This window comes from Lagenorhynchus albirostris, chromosome 7 (assembly GCF_949774975.1).
Source record: "Lagenorhynchus albirostris chromosome 7, mLagAlb1.1, whole genome shotgun sequence".
In the NCBI taxonomy this organism is placed as follows: Eukaryota; Metazoa; Chordata; class Mammalia; order Artiodactyla; family Delphinidae; genus Lagenorhynchus; species Lagenorhynchus albirostris.
In genome coordinates, this window is record NC_083101.1 from 92,004,578 (window position 1) to 92,023,041 (window position 18,464).

At 39.6% G+C, this 18,464-nt stretch overlaps 1 protein-coding gene across 2 annotated transcripts in view; it reads left to right on the top strand.

The window, feature by feature from the left end:
• The window catches only part of SPIN1 (spindlin 1), a 61,976-nt gene that overhangs the window by 3,656 nt on the left and 39,856 nt on the right, over nucleotides 1-18,464 (top strand). The window contains exons 2-3 of one of the 2 annotated variants that reach the window (XM_060155512.1): nucleotides 1,137-1,203; nucleotides 2,069-2,115. The gene's annotated coding sequence lies outside the window, so the exon portion shown is untranslated. The remainder of the gene's footprint in view (nucleotides 1-1,136; nucleotides 1,204-2,068; nucleotides 2,116-18,464) is intronic. The other variant, XM_060155513.1, reaches the window with a different exon arrangement.

The following is an 18,464-nucleotide window of genomic DNA, read 5'->3' on the forward strand; positions in this document are numbered from 1 at the left end:
TTCGTTGCGGTGCAGGGGCTTCTCATTGCAGTGGCTTCTTTTGTTGCGGAGCACGGGCTCTAGGTGCGCAGGCTTCAGTAGTTGTGGCTCACAGGCTCTAGAGCGCAGGTTCAGTAGATGTGGCACATGGGCGTACTTGCTCCGCGGCACATGGGATCTTCCCAGACCAGGGCTCAAACCCGTGTCCCCTGCATTGGCAGGCGGATTCTTAACCAGTGCGCCACCAGGGAAGTCCCAATTAAATTTTTAATTAAATCTCTACTGGGTGCTTATTATATGGCCTTAAAATTGCCATAAGTCGTGTATGGACATAATACATAAAGATGTGCCCTCAGAGACCTTACGGCTTGGTAGGGAAGATACCCATACATAAGATGAGGAAATTCTATGCTTTTGATATCTGGGAAGAGAAGGTGATGTTCCAGCAGGGTTAAGAATATAGATTAGGAGAGGAAAAAAGTCTAGATGAAGGGACAGCAGGAGCAGAGTCCTGAAGAGAGTGTTCGAGACCATTCTGGATTTGAATTACAACCAAAAGTTTGCCCTGTATTATCGGTTACTCCTGTGTGACTGATTCCTAGGGTCCCTGGACATCATAAGTTCTCTGTGGGTATTGATCGTACCACTGCTGACACCACTTATAATTTGGCATGGCCAGTCTGTCTAGGGATGAATTTGGGGCCAGATTTTAAATAATTGTACATATCTCATTAAGGTGGTTGGTGTTTATCCTAAAGGTGAGGGGAGCCATTGAAAGGCATTAAACCGTATGAAAGGAGCATTGGAGGAAATCTGCCAGTGTAGGAGCTCTAGTTTAAAGAGTGTAGCCTGTTCAAGAAGGCAGATGAAGTCATTTGAAGCAGGGGCAATTTGTTTGGAGTCCCTAGAATGTTAAGTGTGTTGACTTTTTGGGGGGTGGGTGGTGGGTGGTAGAGGGAGGAAGGATCCATTCATCATGGATATTGTTTTATCCAAATGTTGAGAGAGTAAATGAAGAGGTTAATAAAGCATTTTCATACCATTTTAGATGTTTCTAGATTGTAGTAATAAAGCATGACAACTTTTTAAACTTAGATTATATTTGTTTGTTTATATTTGTTGTTCAGCTTGCTTATAGTTATATCCTTATAACCTAGGTTTAATTTTTGGACCTGTCTGCAAATGATCCACGTATTTATCTATAGATGATCTATATACTTACACGTATGTATGACCTGTATATCTACCTGTATATTAACTAATCATATATCTAAGTTAATACTCCTAGTGTGAGTTTTAGGTCCTGACACAGGATAAGAATGTTCTTTTTCCTATGTACAGGGTTGATTTGTTGTTGTTTCTTTTTGCTTTCTCTCTTTCAGGATCACTGTGGACCCAAGGAATTTTATGTATTTGGTGTGTTTTAAACAAGTAGTCATCATTCTTTTCCCTCAGCTTGTTCTAATTTGGGCATGGCTTGATCCTTTCAAACTAGTTCTCTTCCCTTGGATGCGACCCCATTAATCTTTGAACTGTTTCTTGCTCATGTTACAAGATGTCTTAAATTCACTTTGTGCTTTTCCTGCCCAATATCTATCAGCCAGTTGTTTTAGCTCTTTTTATCAGGCAGTGGAATTTAGATAACAAAATCTGGTGCTGTGTGTCCTTACTGCTACTGAGATGCCCTTGCTTTCATTGGATAGGCTTGGGAAATAATAAATTTTGATTTTGTGTTGATATTTCCAATTCACATTTAACTTTATAGGGTTTTTACTTTGACTTTATCTTTTCTTCTCTAATGTTAAAAATTTGCATTCTTAGCAACAGTAGTTACTTTCCTTTATCCTACAGTATAAATATAGTAGTTTGAAAACGTTAATAACAGTAGAGTGATTGTAGGTTTGTATTTTATTCTCCTTGTTTTAAAAATGTATCCATGCAAGGATGTACAGTTGACAATCTGAATTATAAAATCATTTGAAAACATTTTCCCTCTGATTTTGTAACCAGTTTGATCATTAGTTTGGTTTATTTGAATGAAATCTTTAACTTTTAAGGATTTCTTTAATGTTTTAATGTATTTTTTCAGTGTGTAAAACATTTATATAGTTCCAGAATCAAAGCTGCATTACTAAGGTATGTTCACATTCTCCCTTTTCTTCCTATCCCTGCACTGTACCCCTCCTGCCCCACTTTTATTAGTTTCTGGTTTATTTTTCCACTGTTTTTGCAAATTTAATCACAAGTATGTTTTTTACCTGCCTTTCTTAAAAAGAAGTTTGTGTACACTTTTGTTTCTTCCTTTTTACTTAATACATTCTAGAGATCACTTCGTATACACTCTTTTTCATTCTTTTGTGCTTGTAGTTCATTTCCTAATTATAAACACTTGGGTTGTTTATATTCCATTGCTGTGAATAACCTTGTGGATGTATTGTTTTGTATTTGTGCAGGTATAGTTTCAAGATAGTGAGATTGTTGGGTAAAAGGTAAATGTGTTTGTAATTTGTTAGTGTCAGAAATTACCTTTTAAAAAGGCAGATCTGATTATGTCACCTTTTACGTAAAACCCTCAGTGGCTTCCCATTGCTTTAAGGACAGAACTTCAAAACGTGGCCTTAAGGGTATGCATATTTCTTAAACTTTGGGGCCTTGACCTCACCAGTACCACATCTCCCTTTGCTTTCCTTGCTCCAGCCATGCAGGTCCTTCTCACATCTCCCGTGCCCATCATCATCTCCGCCACCAGGGAGTGTGGCATTTGTTCTTTCCCTCTTCCTGGAATGCTTTTCCGTCCGGGTTTCAGTTATTCCTAGTTTCATTTAGAGCTTGTCTCAGGCATCACTTTTTTATGAAATTCGTTTTGTGTGAGTTTGCACATTTTATAATAAAGGTAGAATAGGGAACTTCGATATATCCACCACTTGCTACAGTAACTAGCAGTTTTCTTGACTTTACTGAAGTCAAGTTCTTCTATTAGGGACATTGTTGTCCTTTCTGGTGCTTATCAAAATTACAGGGTTACATTTGTTCACATGATTTAATGGATTTTTGTTTTCTCAAAAAGGCTGAGCTTCATTAAAGTAGAGATTCTTCTTGTTTTGTCCGTAATTACTTTTCTAGTCCTTAGTTCAGTACTTGGGTTGTGAGTGCTCAAATTCCCTGGGCAGTAACTAGAATTGTCCAAGGGCAGGTTGAGGCTGTGTGGTTAAATGTGTGGTCTGTTGCACAGGGGTCTGTCAGACAGTCTTATTCAGGGATCTCAGTTAACACAGTGTAGGAGCTGATGATGCAACTCGTTGATAAGACTGTTGTCTGTGTGCCTGATGCTGGAGTTTGCAGTCCATAGGACAGGCATTTGAGAAGGGAAGGTGGATGTAATGTGGGGGAGAACCCAGACTGGAAGCCACAGCAAGACAGATGGAAAGCTGTGTCAGTTCTGTTGCCTCTGACCTTGGTTGTGTGGATATCCTGAAAGAACTGGCCCTTTGTCATGGAGGTAACCACACACACTTGGCCCAGGAGGCAGGGACTCTCAGGGAGCCTGGGGGAAGGTAGAGTAGTTGTTGCAGCCTCGCATCATTGAAGCAAATGGGGAGTTCAGTGGGTGCAGACTGCAGATGTCCTACCAGATGTTTGCCCCTTCACTTGCTTCCTCCGCGTGCTGCACAGTAGTCTCTCTTCTGGCCCGCCCAATCTGGAAACAAATGGGAGTGGAAATCTTGGGGAATGCGATTTAGCCTAGCCAAGTGAAAACGTTGCAAAGCAAAACGATGAGTTCAGGGTTTTAAATTACCAGGTCAGGTTCCACATAAGGGACCTGAAAGTTTCTACAACTGCCCTAAAACTGCAAATTGAATTCCCCGTTTGTAAGTGAAAACATTGGTTGGTAAGGAATGGGATCCTGAAAATTGGATTAGCGGCATATGGTCAGATTCTGATTTAACTGGAGACCTTGAACACCTAAATTCTGCTGGGCTACCTTTCCCAGTAGAAGCAACCTTTCCATCCCTTCCCTTAACTTAATCTCCCTTTGCCTGAAAAACCTGCATTTGGCTTCCCCTAGGATCATCCCAGGAGGTCCCAAAGGGTGAGGTGCAAATTGTGACCCATGAAGAGGTAGGCCTACCCAAAAGATTGTCTAGTTTGCCATGAGAGAAATAGGAACCTGGGGAGTATTTATGGGAATGGATGTTAAGGGTGTGAGTTGAAGGTGAAGGGAATGTAAAGTTGGGTTAGGCCAAATTTATTGATGTGGACCCATAAGGAGAGATTCTGGATTCAGTGTTACAGCTTGAGGGCTTAGAAAGGGCTCTGCTTGGTTGATTGCCTGAAACAAACCGAAGGGTGACCTGTACTAAGTGGAGTTGAGATGCCAGAACTACCTTGGTATACTGTAGAGGAAGGTATCCAAAGGCTTAGGGAGATTGGAGTATTGGAGTGGATTTGTCATGAAAGACTTACCCTTCCTGGGAAGATTCACAACTCAGGCCTTATCCCACAGCCATAAGACACCTGCAAGACATCTGAACATTTGGTACGATAAGCCCCAGTATCCTTGAGAACTATGGTCACTCTTCTCTGTAGATCAGAAATCACAGTGGGATCTGCTGGCACTGAACTGGGATCTGTAAATGCTGTGGTGACAGTTGGATCCTGGGTTGTCAGGTCTATTAAATGGTCTTTTTTATTTAGAATCAATCTCTGGGTTGTAACTACTGGTAATTTTTTGGTTACTCTGGTATTTTTGTGTAACCCTCTGAAATTTTTCCTTAAATTGACTCAGTGAAAGATAAAAGCAATTTTATGTACTTTCCATTCATAATTACTCTTCACCACAAGCTTTAGTCCATAAAGTAGGGTTCATCTAAAATACATTAGCCTTTAAATATATAGTTTATATGACTTGTGGGACTAATTTGGTGGACTCTTTTTGGAAGGTGGCGTCATTGAAACAATATAAAATGCCTGTACTCTGTTCGGCCTAGCAATTCCACTGCTAGGAATTTATGGTATAGATGTATTTGCACAAAGGTACAAACCTGTATGTGTAAGATTTTTCATTATAGTGGTGTTTGTGGTAGTGAAAAATGAGAAACATCTGTCTAATATTGAAGTTAACAGTAAAGTAAGTGATCTTTATGTCCATACTCTGGAATGTTCTGTCACTATTAAAAATAAGAGGGAAATAAAAATAAGAGGAAAAAATTTCCTATACTGCATGGAAAATGTAATGTTTAGTAAGAGAAGCAAGTTGTAGAACTTTGTGTGTGCATGTATGTGTTTTAAGATGTTTGTATATCTATACTTACTATGCTTTAAGAATTTGCATATGTCATTAGATTCACAGCAGTCTTTTAACAGTGGTTACCTCTGAGGGATGTGAGAATGATGAAGGAAGGGGGAGGAGGGCTCCATGTAAACAGTCTGGCTGCATACAGCTTCTTTTTTTTTTTAGTTTATTTTTTTTGAATTTTTGAATTTTATTTTTATATAGCAGGTTCTTATTAGTTATCTATTTTATACATATTAGTGCATATGGGTAGCTTCTTAATCTGAGTTAATAGTAAGTAGCAAATTCCCCTTTGGTTTAAGGATAGTTGACTTTTCAGAGTCTTGCCTTTTTGATTTTTCTTTTTTTCTTTTTTTTTTTTTTGGTGAAATGTACTGAAAGTACAGAAGTAGTTACAGATCCATGGTTTGTGACATACCAACCGTGGAACTCTACACATTTTGTCATTAATTTCATTCACTCGGTCATTTGTAGTTTGTTTATTAATGTAATGATTTATTCATGTATTATCCATGGTAGTAGTTCATTCTTCTGTTGATAAATATTGGGTTGTTCCCAATTTGAGCCTGTTAAGGTCCCCCAAGGACAAGAAGACAACAAGTTGGGGTTAGATTTTGCTGTAGGAGAAATACTTGTGACAAAGCCAACAGCCCCTTGCAGGACTGATGTATGTAGAGGAGGAAGAGGTTGGAGGGAACGTTTGGTACGATAAGTCTTCGGACTTCAGTGCAGTTCTAAGAAAGTTTAAGTAAGGCCAGTGACATGTCCTCCAGCCAAAGTTGGGGTCAGAGGAGTTCCTTCTCCTGCAGGAATGGACCTGCTTTAGCATCCTGCCTATGGCCAGTCATTGGCTAGAACAGCCTGTGGGAAGTGTTGGGCTGGGGGAATGGTGATGATGGATTCAGAACAGAGCAGCTCCCCATGTTAGGTGATCCAGCAGGCTCATTTCCATGACTGTCACGGGGCTCATGTGAGCAGACGTGCTGTGAACATTCAGGTGCATGTTTCTTGTATGCTTTTTTGTTGGGTAGACTTAGGAGTAGAATTGTTGGGTTGTATATTATGCCTATGTCTGGTATTAGTAGATAATGCCAAACTTCCAGTGTGGATATACCTATCAGTTTCTATTCCAGCTACAGCAGGGGTCCCCAACCCCCAGGCTGTGGACAGGTACCTGTCTGTGGCCTGTTAGGAACTTGGCTGTACAGCAGGAGGTGAGTGAGCGAAGCTTCATCTGCTGCTCCCCATCACTTGCATTACTGCCTGAGCCATCCCCCCACCCCCACCCCCCCCCCCGTCCATGGAAAAATTGTCTTCCACGAAACTGGTCCCTGGTGCCAAAAAGGTTGGGGACCGCTGGTGTAGAGCAAACAGAGAGCAGAGGGTGGGGGAGAGGGCAAGGGTGGAGAAAAGAGGGGGAGGGAATGGGTGGGAGTGGGAATTTTCTTCATCTTAAGCAGCTAAGATTTCTAGGGTGGTTTGTAACCATAGCATACTCATTAACCTATCTTGTCAGATAAACTTTTTTTTTTGTTTTAAATACACTTTATTTTTAAGAGCAGCTTTAAGTTCACAGCAAAACAGTAGAAAGTACAGAGTTCCCCTGTACCCCCTGATCTCACACAAGCACAGCCTCCCCCATTAGCAGCATCCTGCACCAGATTGTACATTTGTTAGAATGGGTGAACCTACATTGACAAATCATTATCATCCAAAGTCCATAGTTCACATAGGGTTCACTCTTGGTGTTCTATATTCTGTGGGTTTTGACATTTATAATATGCATCTGACATTATAGTGTCATACAGAATAGTTTCACTGCTCTAAGAATCTTCTGTGCTGTATTTGTTTTTTTCTGATTTCTGTCTTCATTCCATTGTGGTCATAATACTGTGTAATTAAAAGCTTATGAAATTTTTTGAAGCTTGGTTTATGGTCCAACATATGATCACTTTTTGTAAATGTCCTGTGTGTGCTTGGAAAGAATGTGCTTCTGTCTTTGTTAGATGCAGTGTTCTATGTTTGTTAGTTTAACTTGGTTAATTGTGTTAAATTCTTCTACATCCTTTTTTCCTTTTCGTTTGCTGGTTGTATTGGTTACCAAGAGAAATGTATTAATACTCATATTTTGCATTTGTCTGTTTCTCCTTACTTGCGATAATTTTTGCTTTATCTATTTTGTGGCTATGTTACTAGGTGCGTACAATGTTTAGCATTGTGTATTTTCTTTACCGGTTGAGTCTTTTAAAATAATTGTCTTTCCTTAAGGCAAAAGTGTTATTAGAGGTAAAGGTTGATTAGCTTAATATTAATGTAGTTGCATTATCTTTTCTCTGATTAGCAGGTGCAGTGTATATCTTTTTTTTTAACCTTGTACTTTCATTCTTTGTACTATGTTTTGGACGTTTCTGTTGTCAGCAGTATATAGGTGGGATTTTAAAAATCTAGTCAGACAATACTTCTCATAATTGGAGTGTTTAGTCTATTGATATTTAAATTTAACCCAACTGTTGACATAGTTGGGTTTGAGTATGTTGTCTTAATAAGTGCTTTCTGTTTATTGTACCTGTTTTATGTGTCTTTTACTCCTTTCTTGGCTTTCTTTGAATGCCTTTTTTTTTTTTCCTCTGCTAACCTCAAGGTTACTTAAAACATGCATCTTTGACTTGTCAAAATCTAATATTTGGTTGTTTCCCCCTCTTCCTGGACACTTAAACTCCATTTATATTAGTTTCACTTACGTAGCACAGTTTGTGCTATTTTAATTCTGTGTATATTTTGTTTTAGGACACTATTAATTTATACAGTAGTAGCCATTTAGATTTACCCTTTTCATTGCTCTTCGTTCCTTGTTATAATTCCAGTCCAATCCAATTCCAATTCCATTTTCCTTCTGCCTGAAGAACATTCTTTATTTCTCCCCTGTTGTGTGACTCCTAATAGTGAATTCTTTGAGTATGTGTTAGTCTAAAAATATCTCAAATTGATTTTCCCTTTTGAGGGATATTTTTGATTTGTATAGAGTTCTAACTTGTCATTTTCTTCTAAGGTGTTGAAAGAAGTTATTAGATTTTCAGCTTTCATTTTTTTTCTTAAGTAAACTGTCAGTTTAATATTTGCTGTCATGGATGGGATCTTTTTTACTTCAGGCTTTTATGGGTTTTTTTTTTTTTTTTTTTTTGTCTTTGGTTTTCAACAGTTTTTATGATGTGTCTAGGTATATATTTCTTTTTATTTATATTTTGTGTTTATAGGTCTTACTGAATCTGTGGTAATGTTTTCTATTCTTTTGAGAAGTTTGCAGCCATTATCTTTTAAAGTATTTCTTCTGCCCTGTCCCCCCTACCCTCTACTCCATTTAAATGCATGTGAGGCGTTCCCAGTCTCTTACCCTTTGCATGCTTCGTCCTTGGTATTTCTTCTGATCTATCTTTGTTCACTAATTTTTAACGAGGCCAGCCTATTGATAATCTATCCATTGAGTTTATTGTATTTTTTCACTTCTGGAAAATCTGGTTCTGTGATAGTTTTCTACCAAAGTTTTATGTCTTATTTTTCTGTCTCTGAACATAATAGTCACAGCTATTTTATTTTTCATTTAATAATTTTATTTATTCCTGTAACCTTCCTGTAGCTTACTATAAAGTATGATTTTGTAACTGCAACACCTGGTAGCCCAGTGGGTCTGCTTTTTTTTGTTGTTTATCTGTCGTTTCTGCTAGTTTTTATTTTGTCTCTTTCTGGGCTAACTTGCATGGTTGCACATGTAGTAGATTACATTTTTTAAAGTGTTTGAGATAATTTGGGGTCAGGATGATATTCCTAGAGAGGATTTATGCTTGCTCTGCCAGACGTCTGAGGGAGCTGGCAGCTTGGGATCACCTCTGCTAAGTTTTAGGGTAAAGAGGAGTTGCGGCTGGACTTCTTACCATTCCCCCAGCTCCCAAGAGCAATTCAGGATTCCATGTCATAGAGACGTGGGTTCACCAGCCCCCTCCTTCCTTTGGTAGTCCCTGGGTTCTGGTCTTTGGCCCCTCACCTTGCAAAGTTATTAGCCTCTAGCTGCCCCTTAACACTTGGCAGTTACTCTCAGGGAGAAAAGTGGTTGCATATGTGGGGTTTACTTACCACTCTAGGTCCTGCCTCTGGAAGCACTGCTATCTTCAAGTTCTTTGATGCCTTCAAGCATATGGTTAGTGTATGTGTCACTGTGTGTGTTCATGTTTTTGTCACGGAAGTTTTCAGTCATATACAGTCGTTCCTCGATATCTGCTGGCGATTGGTTCTAGTATCCCCAGAGGATACCAAAATCCATGGATACCAAAATCAAGTCCCTTACATAGAACGACGTAGTTTCTTGCATATAACCTGTGCACATCTTCCCATATACTTTGTCATTTCTAAATTATTTATAATATCTAATACAACATAAATATTGCATAAATGGTTGTAAATGCAATGTAAAAAGCTGTGTAAATAGTTGCCAGTGCTTTCAGGAACTTTCTGGAATTTTTTTTCCCCTGAATATTTTTGATCTGAGGTAGGTTGAATCTGTTGACGTGGAACCCACAGATGTGGAGGGTGAACTGTACAATAGTCAAGAAAATAGTGTAAAAGATCCCCCTTTGTCTCTGTGACACCATTCCAGTGATCTTCCTGACCTTGATAGCTTCCTGGCTTCTGGTATGGCAAGATGTTCCAGGCTCTTCATATATTTCCTCCCGCTCACCTGGAATTAACCTTTTCTATAAGAAACCCTGCTTCCCAATAGTTTTTGTTAAGGGTGTTCTTTTAGATTTTATTTTGATATTCTAGCTTTCAGGAGAGTGGTCTAAATTACCAGTCCATCACTACCAGGATTGTCCATTCTTTACATTGATTCCTGCAGGTGGCCTTTAAAGACACATCAAAGATTCAGGGTTGCTTTTTGCCAGTGGTTTTAGGCAGGGGTTGTTGTGCCACAGACATTTTCTCAGTCTGGTGAAACCTGTGGATACCTTCTCAGAATGTTTCTGAATACAGTGAATAAAATACAAGGGAGCAAAGAAGAAATGTTATATTTAAATAGTTACTAAATATGAAAACAATGTTAATTTAGTAATATGGCTTTTTTGTTAATATGTTAAGTGACAGGTAAGACATACAGAAACAATTTCATATTTTAAGGTACTAAAGTGACAGCTCTTGATGTTTATCAAAAAGTAAATTGAGGTGGTCTTTTCTCTCCTTTCACATATTGATCAACAAATAATTGATGGTAGGGAATACAAGAGAGCATAGTAGATCTGTGTGTCACAGCACTGTAATCCTGACACACTAGCTACCCAGAGTGAGGTCAGACTTTATAGGCCGAACCACTGTCCTCCATAAAACTGCCCTCACTACAGACACCAACAATAAACTTGGTGGTCCACAGGCCACCCACGTTTCTGACCACCTGGCTACGAATTCGGGGGTCCTCGTGACCTCATGTTTGATAATTTACTAGAACAACTCACAGAACTCAGGAAAATGCTATACTTATGACACAGTTTCATTATAGCAGAAAAGGATCCAAATCCATGACCATCCAAAAGAAGCACACAGGACAAGGTCTGGAAGGGTTTGAATGGGAATCTTCTAGTTTTCTTCTGTGGAGTCAGGAGTATCACTGACCTGCACATGGATATGTAATGGTGCATGGAGTTAGAGTATTGTTGACCAGGGAAGCTGTCTCTGGCTTCTATGTCCAGAGTGTTTATTGGGGTTTTGTTATGTGAGCATGGCTGATTGAATCATTGGCCATGAGGTTGAGCTCAGTCTTTAGCTTCCCTCCCTGAAAGTTGGGCTATCAGGGGATTCAAAGCTCCAATCCTCTAATCCCGTGGTTGGTCTTTTTGGTGTGGCCAGCCCCATCCTGAGTCATCTTGTTAGCACAAACTATCTAGGGACCCACCATAAATCACAAACACTCCTGTCATTTAGGACATTCCAACGATTTAGAAGGTACTTCCCAGGAACGGGGGTGGGGAGGGGGCAAGTTCTAGCCAAACTCTTTGTTTTACAACAGTCACCAATTCTGTTGTCACAGTTTGATGACTAATGCCCTGATGGCTGACCTACTCCGGTCATGTCTTGTTCTGTGGCAGGCCTCATAACTTAATTTAGAAGTAGTTGATGAGGGCTTCCCTGGTGGCGCAGTGGTTAAGAATCCACCTCAGGGGACACGGGTTCAATCCCTGGTCTGGGAAGATCCCAAATACCGTGGAGCAGCTAAGCCTGTGCGCCATAACTACTGAGCCTGCGCTCTAGAGCCCACGAGCCACAACTACTGAAGCCCCCGCGCCTAGAGCCCATGCTCCACGATAAGAGAAGCCACCGCAATGAGAAACCTGCGCACCTCAAGGAAGAGTAGCCCTCGCTTGCCGCAACCAGAGAAAAGCCCGCACGCAGCCACAAAGACCCAATGCAGCCAAAAAAACAAAAAAAACCCGAAGTAATTGATGAGCTTAAAAGCTGTTTTGAGATCTGTAATAAATGCAGTGGGGTGGAAAGATCTGTGATTTCTGTTGTTGAGAAAGTCAGGGATACTGGTAAAATAATGTGGTTTCATGCGCTCATGATGGAAGGAAGTGCTTGCTGTATAATTCAGGTGAAAGTTAGGAAAATGAAGATAGAATTTTTCCCTCATCCAAATTCATGATACTTGTGAATTTTGTCCATCCTTAAGAGCTCCTTTGTTAGAACTTGGTGGTTGGATGTCTCGTGATTTAGGCTGTTTAATAATTTTGTTTATATTGATATGAGAGTTTGTGGCCCTGAAGGCCTTCAGATATACACTTGGTATGTACTATAGCCAAACACTGGGTAATTAACAATGCTGTGTTCAAACAGCCCTTCATTTTAATCTTGAGGTTTTAGCCAAAGGGACAGCCTATGCTGGAGACCTCTAGAGCACTGTTTTTACATGCCATCCATTGAAACATTTGTGACTGGGCTTTCTGGTAAATTCTTTTGGGTACTTAGGAAGGTTCTGAGTTGTAATACAATGTTTTTTCTTTCCAGATTTATAGAATCTAAAACTATTGACCCTTTTTCTCTCTTAACATTTTATTGTGAACATTTTCAAGCATACAGAAAAGTTGAAACGCAGTCGAACACCTGTATACTCACCATCCAGATTCAGGAATTGCAAATACTTTGCCACCTTTTTTTTTTATATAATTTTTTAAAAAATTATTTTATTTATTTATTTTTGGTTGCATTAGGTCTTCGTTGCTGCGTGCGGGCTTTCTCTAGTTGTGGCAAGTGGGGGCTACTGTTGGTTGCAGTACAGGGGCTTCTCGTTGCACTGACTTCTCTTGTTGTGGAGCACAGGGTCTAGGTGTGCAGGCTTCAGTAGTTGTGGCACGTGGGCTCAGTAGTTGTGGCTCACGGGTTCCAGAGCACAGGCTCAGTAGTTGTCGCACATGGGCTTAGTTGCTCCGCAGCATGTGGGATCTTCCCAGACGAGGGCTTGACCCGTGTCCCCTGCATTGGCAGGCAGATTCTTAACCATTGCACCACCAGGGAAGCCCTACCACCTTTTCTTAATCTATTTTTAAAAATCACATCTTAGGAAATAAGCTACAGACTTTGGAGTACCTACAGTAAATCTGTGTTGTTGCCACCAATTCCAGATTTTGCTGTTCTTCTCTCTCTGCTGTTGTTTTCCCCAAACTTTTTATTTTATTTATTTATTTTTTTTGCGGTACACGGGCCTCTCACTGTTGTGGCCTCTCCCGTTGCAGAGCACAGGCTCCGGACGTGCAGGCTCAGCGGCCATGGCTCACGGGCCCAGCCGCTCCGCGGCATGTGGGATCTTCCCGGACCAGGGCACGAACCCGTGCCCCCTGCATCGGCAGGCGGACTCTCAACCACTGCGCCACCAGGGAAGCCCTCCCCAAACTTTTTTAATGAAACTTCCTATACACTGAAAAGTTAAACCTATAGCTGAGTTATACCTGTATGTTTTCCATTGAGATTCATTTGCTGACATTTTGTTATACTCAACATTTTTTGTTGTTAAGCCATTTGAAAGTTGCAGTAAATTGCAGACATCATGATGCTTTTAAAAATAAGGATTTTTTTTGTAACTACAATATCATAATTAAGAAATTAAGAAAATTATTTCTTGTTTAATATTCAGGTCCTATTCAGATTTTAGCCATATGTCATTTTTCACATAAATATTTGTGATAGCATACATTCCTCCCCACACTTTGAACCCTTTGTGACGACAACTGTAAGACACTTGTTGGCAGCCCAAACTTCAGCTTAACACGGTGTGTTTAGCGGTTTGTACTTTTCCACTAGTGTTGAGATTTCTTTGGAACATGGCACTTTTGCTTAAGCAGTTTTAGAAATTTATTTTCTTTTTATAAATAGCACTGTTTGGTGATAGCAGCTGGCAGCAAATATTTTGATATGTAACTTTTTTAAAAAAAATATTTATTTATTTATTTATTTTGGCTGCTCCAGGTCTTAGTTGCAGCATGCATGTGGGATCTTAGTTCCCCTACCAGGGATCGAACCTGTGCCCCCTGCAGTGGAAGCACAGAGTTTTAACCACTGGACCACCAGGGAAGTCCCTGTGTTTATTTTTAAAATAAGAAATTTATCTCATCTATGTTACTTGTAGTCTGTATGCCCACGTGCATTTTAATTTCGGTGCCGTAGGTTTTTATTATTTATTTTTTTAACATCTTTATTGGAGTATAATTGCTTCACAATGTTGTGTTAGTTTCTGCTGTATAACAAAGGTGCTGTAGGGGTTTTTTTATATATGAATTTATTTATATTTGGCTGCGTTGGGTCTTCATTGCTGCACACGGGCTTTCTCTAGTTGCAGTGAGCCGGGGCTACTGTTCATTGAGGTGCGCGGGCTTCTTGTGGTAGCTTCTCTTGTTATGGAGCACGGGCTCTAGGTGCGCAGGCTTCAGAAGTTGTGGTGTGTGGGCTCAGTAGTTGTGGCTCGCGGGCTCTAGAGTGCAGGCTCATTAGTTGTGGCTCACGGGCTTAGTTGCTCCACGGCATGTGGGATCTTCCCGGACCAGGGTTCGAACCCGTGTCCCCTTCATTGGCAGGCGGATTCTTAACCACTGCCCCACCAGGGAAGTCCCGGTGCCGTAGGGTTTTAATTTCCAAAATGGAACAAGTATAATGTGTGCCTTATGGTGGTTGTGTAGAGTCTGAGTTGATGCATATATAGCACTGTGACACACAGCATGTGCTTGGGGACACTTGTTTGTGAAATTGTGAGAATCTTGTGTTCCCCTTTCAGCTGGTTACAGAAATATTTTGAGTTTCGAAACTAAATTCATGACATGTTTTAAAGATTGTTTAGCAAAATTGCATGCTTGGATAGTTAATTATATTTAATACAGATGGACTTATAGCAAAGGGAAATAAATCCAGGATCTTCTTTTCCCCAGCTTTCTTTACGAAAAATTTTAAATTGAAATAAAAGTTCAGAGAATAACATTAGTATGTTCTTTGTATAGATTCAAAAATTAATATTTTGTCATTTTCACTTTATTGTTTGTGTATGTATCACTTTCTTTCCATGAACTATTTGAAATTCACTTGCAGACATTAATTCAGCCTACCTGTAGAAATTTCAGCATGTATTTCCTAAGAATAAATATATTCTCATGTATAACTACAGTGTCATTATTGTGCTTTTAAAGGTTAATGATAATTCCATAATGTGTCATCTACTATATAGACCCTATTTAAATTTCCGCAGACTTCAATGTCTTCTATAGCTTTTTCCCCTCCAAACCATTCATTCAGGGTTTGCTTGCTGTCTGCTTTTAGTCTCTTTTAATCTAGAGCAGTATGTCTACCTTTTTTTCTTATGACATTGACCTTTTAAGGAGTGTATTCCATTTGTCTTGTAGAAACTTCTCACATTCTCTTGTATCACCTGTATTTCTTAAAAACTGGGAATTAGGTCTAGAGTCTCAAGTAGATTTAGATAAAGCATTTTTGTCAAGAATGTTTTATAATGATGTGATGTACCTTGCATCACATCACATCTGGAAGCCTCTAAAGTGTGGTTGGCTCACAATTAGTGGTGTTGAATTGTTTGATCCCTCCATTGTCAAGAAGCATTTATAATCAACAGGTAATTTGGGGTGATTCTTTGGTACTGTGCAACATTATTTTTTAACAGCCTTTCACTGAATGGTGTTAGCAATCTGTTGGGTTTAGTCCTGAATACAGAGCTATCTTTTTTATTGGCTTCAATTTAAGCTCCATTTGACAACATTTTGTGTAATATTTGAAAAAAATTATGACTCCTGCTATCTTAGAAATGAGACTGTGCTGTCTCAGGATTTAAGATAAGATCAAGCAGTTGGAATAGAATTGCAACTCAAAAATGGGGAGGAACTTTTATCTGGAATTTTGTTTTCTTATATTATTCAAAAAGCTCCTATATCATTCCCTTCTGCAACTCTTTTTTTCAATCTGTGTCTTATACTTTTTAAAAAGTATTATAACAATTTCAACCTGAAAATTTTAATGAAGTGGTAAGCAGTAGAAAAATCATACCAGGATAAGCTTAAATCTGCTAGTGAGAAGGGTACATACTCTTTAGACCATCAGTAAGCTAAAATTTTCATGTTATAGAACCAAGTTGATTTATTAAGTTAAGAAACATTGATACTTGTGTAGATTAAAATATTCTTCAGTCTTTGAAGCAGCTTTGTAAAGAGTGTCAGAGAAAAGGAGCAGAGTCATGGGATGTTTTTAAAATTGGGAAATACTGCATTATTTATTGTATACCGATGAGAACAGAAATTGATAGAGAAGATAGAGATGGGATTGTTAAAACATATGAAAGGGTTGAATTTAAACACAGTTTATCTGTTATTATAGTAGCAGAGGCTACCAACCAGCTGGTGAATTTGTGGTGGGAAGATGAGTAGTTCTCTTCTGTTTGCTTCTGTCTAACTAGCAGATAGGAGGATGGGCTTGGTATTGTCAAATGCCCACTTGAGATAATGAGATTATAAATTGGGAAGTTTTTCAGCCCCATTTAATGGCTGAAATTGTGGGTGCAGTAGGAAAGGAGTTGGGTTAGGGTTTTGCCAGAAAGTGACAGGAAGAGAAAAGCAAGGGAGTCACTCTAGTGGTTGACCATCTGTGGAATCTAAGCTGAGTAATGAGGGAAGTTAGTCCCCAAGGAAGAAAAAGGTCAGGCTGTAGTTTGGAGGTAGTGGTTGCATCAAAGAATTGTTGGAGTGGAACTTCTGGTGTAGGAAAAGTGGAATGATCAGAGGTGGTTTTGAGTGTGAGATGCTTGAAACAAAGATTCCAGAGGTATTGTAGTCATTGGTGATGAGAAGGTTGAGGTTGTGGCTGTGGAGATAGTTGGTTGGAGTTGGGTAGGTAGTTTGAAATGAGGATGTCAGAGAACCAAGGGAGCACGTTGTTCAAGGATCATATGTTGCCAAGAATGTGATGGAAAACAAGTAAGATCTTCAAGAGTGTGTGCAGATGACTAGAGGATTAATAGGTAGATGACTGCAATGAAAAGGGGGGCCTGTTATTACTAGTGCTATGGCACGTGCCTCCACGTTGGGGTGTTGGGGTAGGAGAGATTGTGTAAGTAAGGTTGTTTGGGGAACACAAACAACCAGTTTGGAGAGAGCTGCTGGATGGAGGGGACCCTAGATAGACTTTTGCTACAGACAGACTGCCTTTCAGAAGGCAGCAGAAAGGTTTGGGCAGATAGGGGAAGAGGGCTGTAGGGTTCCAGTAGGGAAAGATACATCAGAGTGGGAAGAATTGAATGGGGAAGTGAGATTTCTGGTGCTGAAAGAGGTAGAGTGATGCGAGGCTTACATGTCTGTTGGGTGGCCTTGGGAAAGACAAGTGTATGTCTTTGTTGTCATGACAGCCTAGACTTTGTTGTCATGACAGCCTAGACTTCATTTCCTTACCTCAGTGCGTGGGGAGGCAGGCTGGTTGTAGCTCCTAGGAAGAGCACATGAACCTTGCATGGGAAAAGTCACCTTCAGAAAAGCTGCTGCTTCCATGTTTTTTCTATACAGGCATACCTTGTTTTATTGAAGGTTTGTGGCAACCTGGCATTCATTGGCAGATGATGGTTAGCATCTTTAGCAATAAAGTATTTCTAAATCAAGGTATGTACATAGTTTTCTTCAGGTATAATGCTACTGCAAACTTAATAGAGTACAGTATAATATGAACATAACTTTTATATGCATTGGAAACCAAAAAATTAGTGTGACTCACTTTATTGCAATATTTGCTTTATTGTGGTGGTCTGGAACTGAACCCTCAATATCTCTGAGGGATGCCTGTATAACTTATTGCCACTTGAAATACTGTCTTTTTTCCTTACTTATTTGTGTACTGTCTCTCCCCTTCTACCTAAGCTTCAAACAGTAGGCATTCTGAATATTCATTAAATGAATTATAAAAGCCATTTGTTTTTAAATTTCCCTTGAAGTTCTATATAGTTAAGCATTTTTACCAGTTGAAATGATTCCTCTCTCCCTTGTTATTTAGGCTTTTTAATTATTTTAACTATTTTGTTGAATTTTAGTCTCTAGAAAATTCATTCCCTTCAATTCTTAAACCTGTGAATGCATGGCTGTATGATGTAGACATGATGACTAACAACGAGAACTGAATGTAGTCATGTGGTTCAGTGAAATTTGTGGTGGATATTTTTGTGTTCTATGAGAATACATTTCCATATATGTTTTACTACGTGGACTGTAAACTGGACCCAAATTTCAATTAAATGATAAACTGACTTTTTTGCATGGGTATGGAAATTTCTTTGAGGCTCCTCCAGAGTTATTGGATCTTCCGCTCTGGTTTCCTGAAGCTTGGGAGCAGAAAGGGAACTGCGAAGTCTTATTGGCTGTAATCCCTTCTTTTGCCCAAGGCTGCTGGTTTACTGACCATACCTCTAGCTGTGGCTCAGACTTGAAGTAGCTTCCAGTGCTGCCTCACCCTCCAGCTGTTGTTCCACCATGCACCTGCCACACCTCTGTTGCCCACTCCAGTGCCTTGCTGGGTCTTTTTGTGTCCCATCAAGAATATGGGACCTGCCAGTCTAAATCTTTTCTGACATGCCAGTGTCTACCCTTTTCTGACTTTTGCCAGCAAAATGGATTGGCTGCCAGCAAAA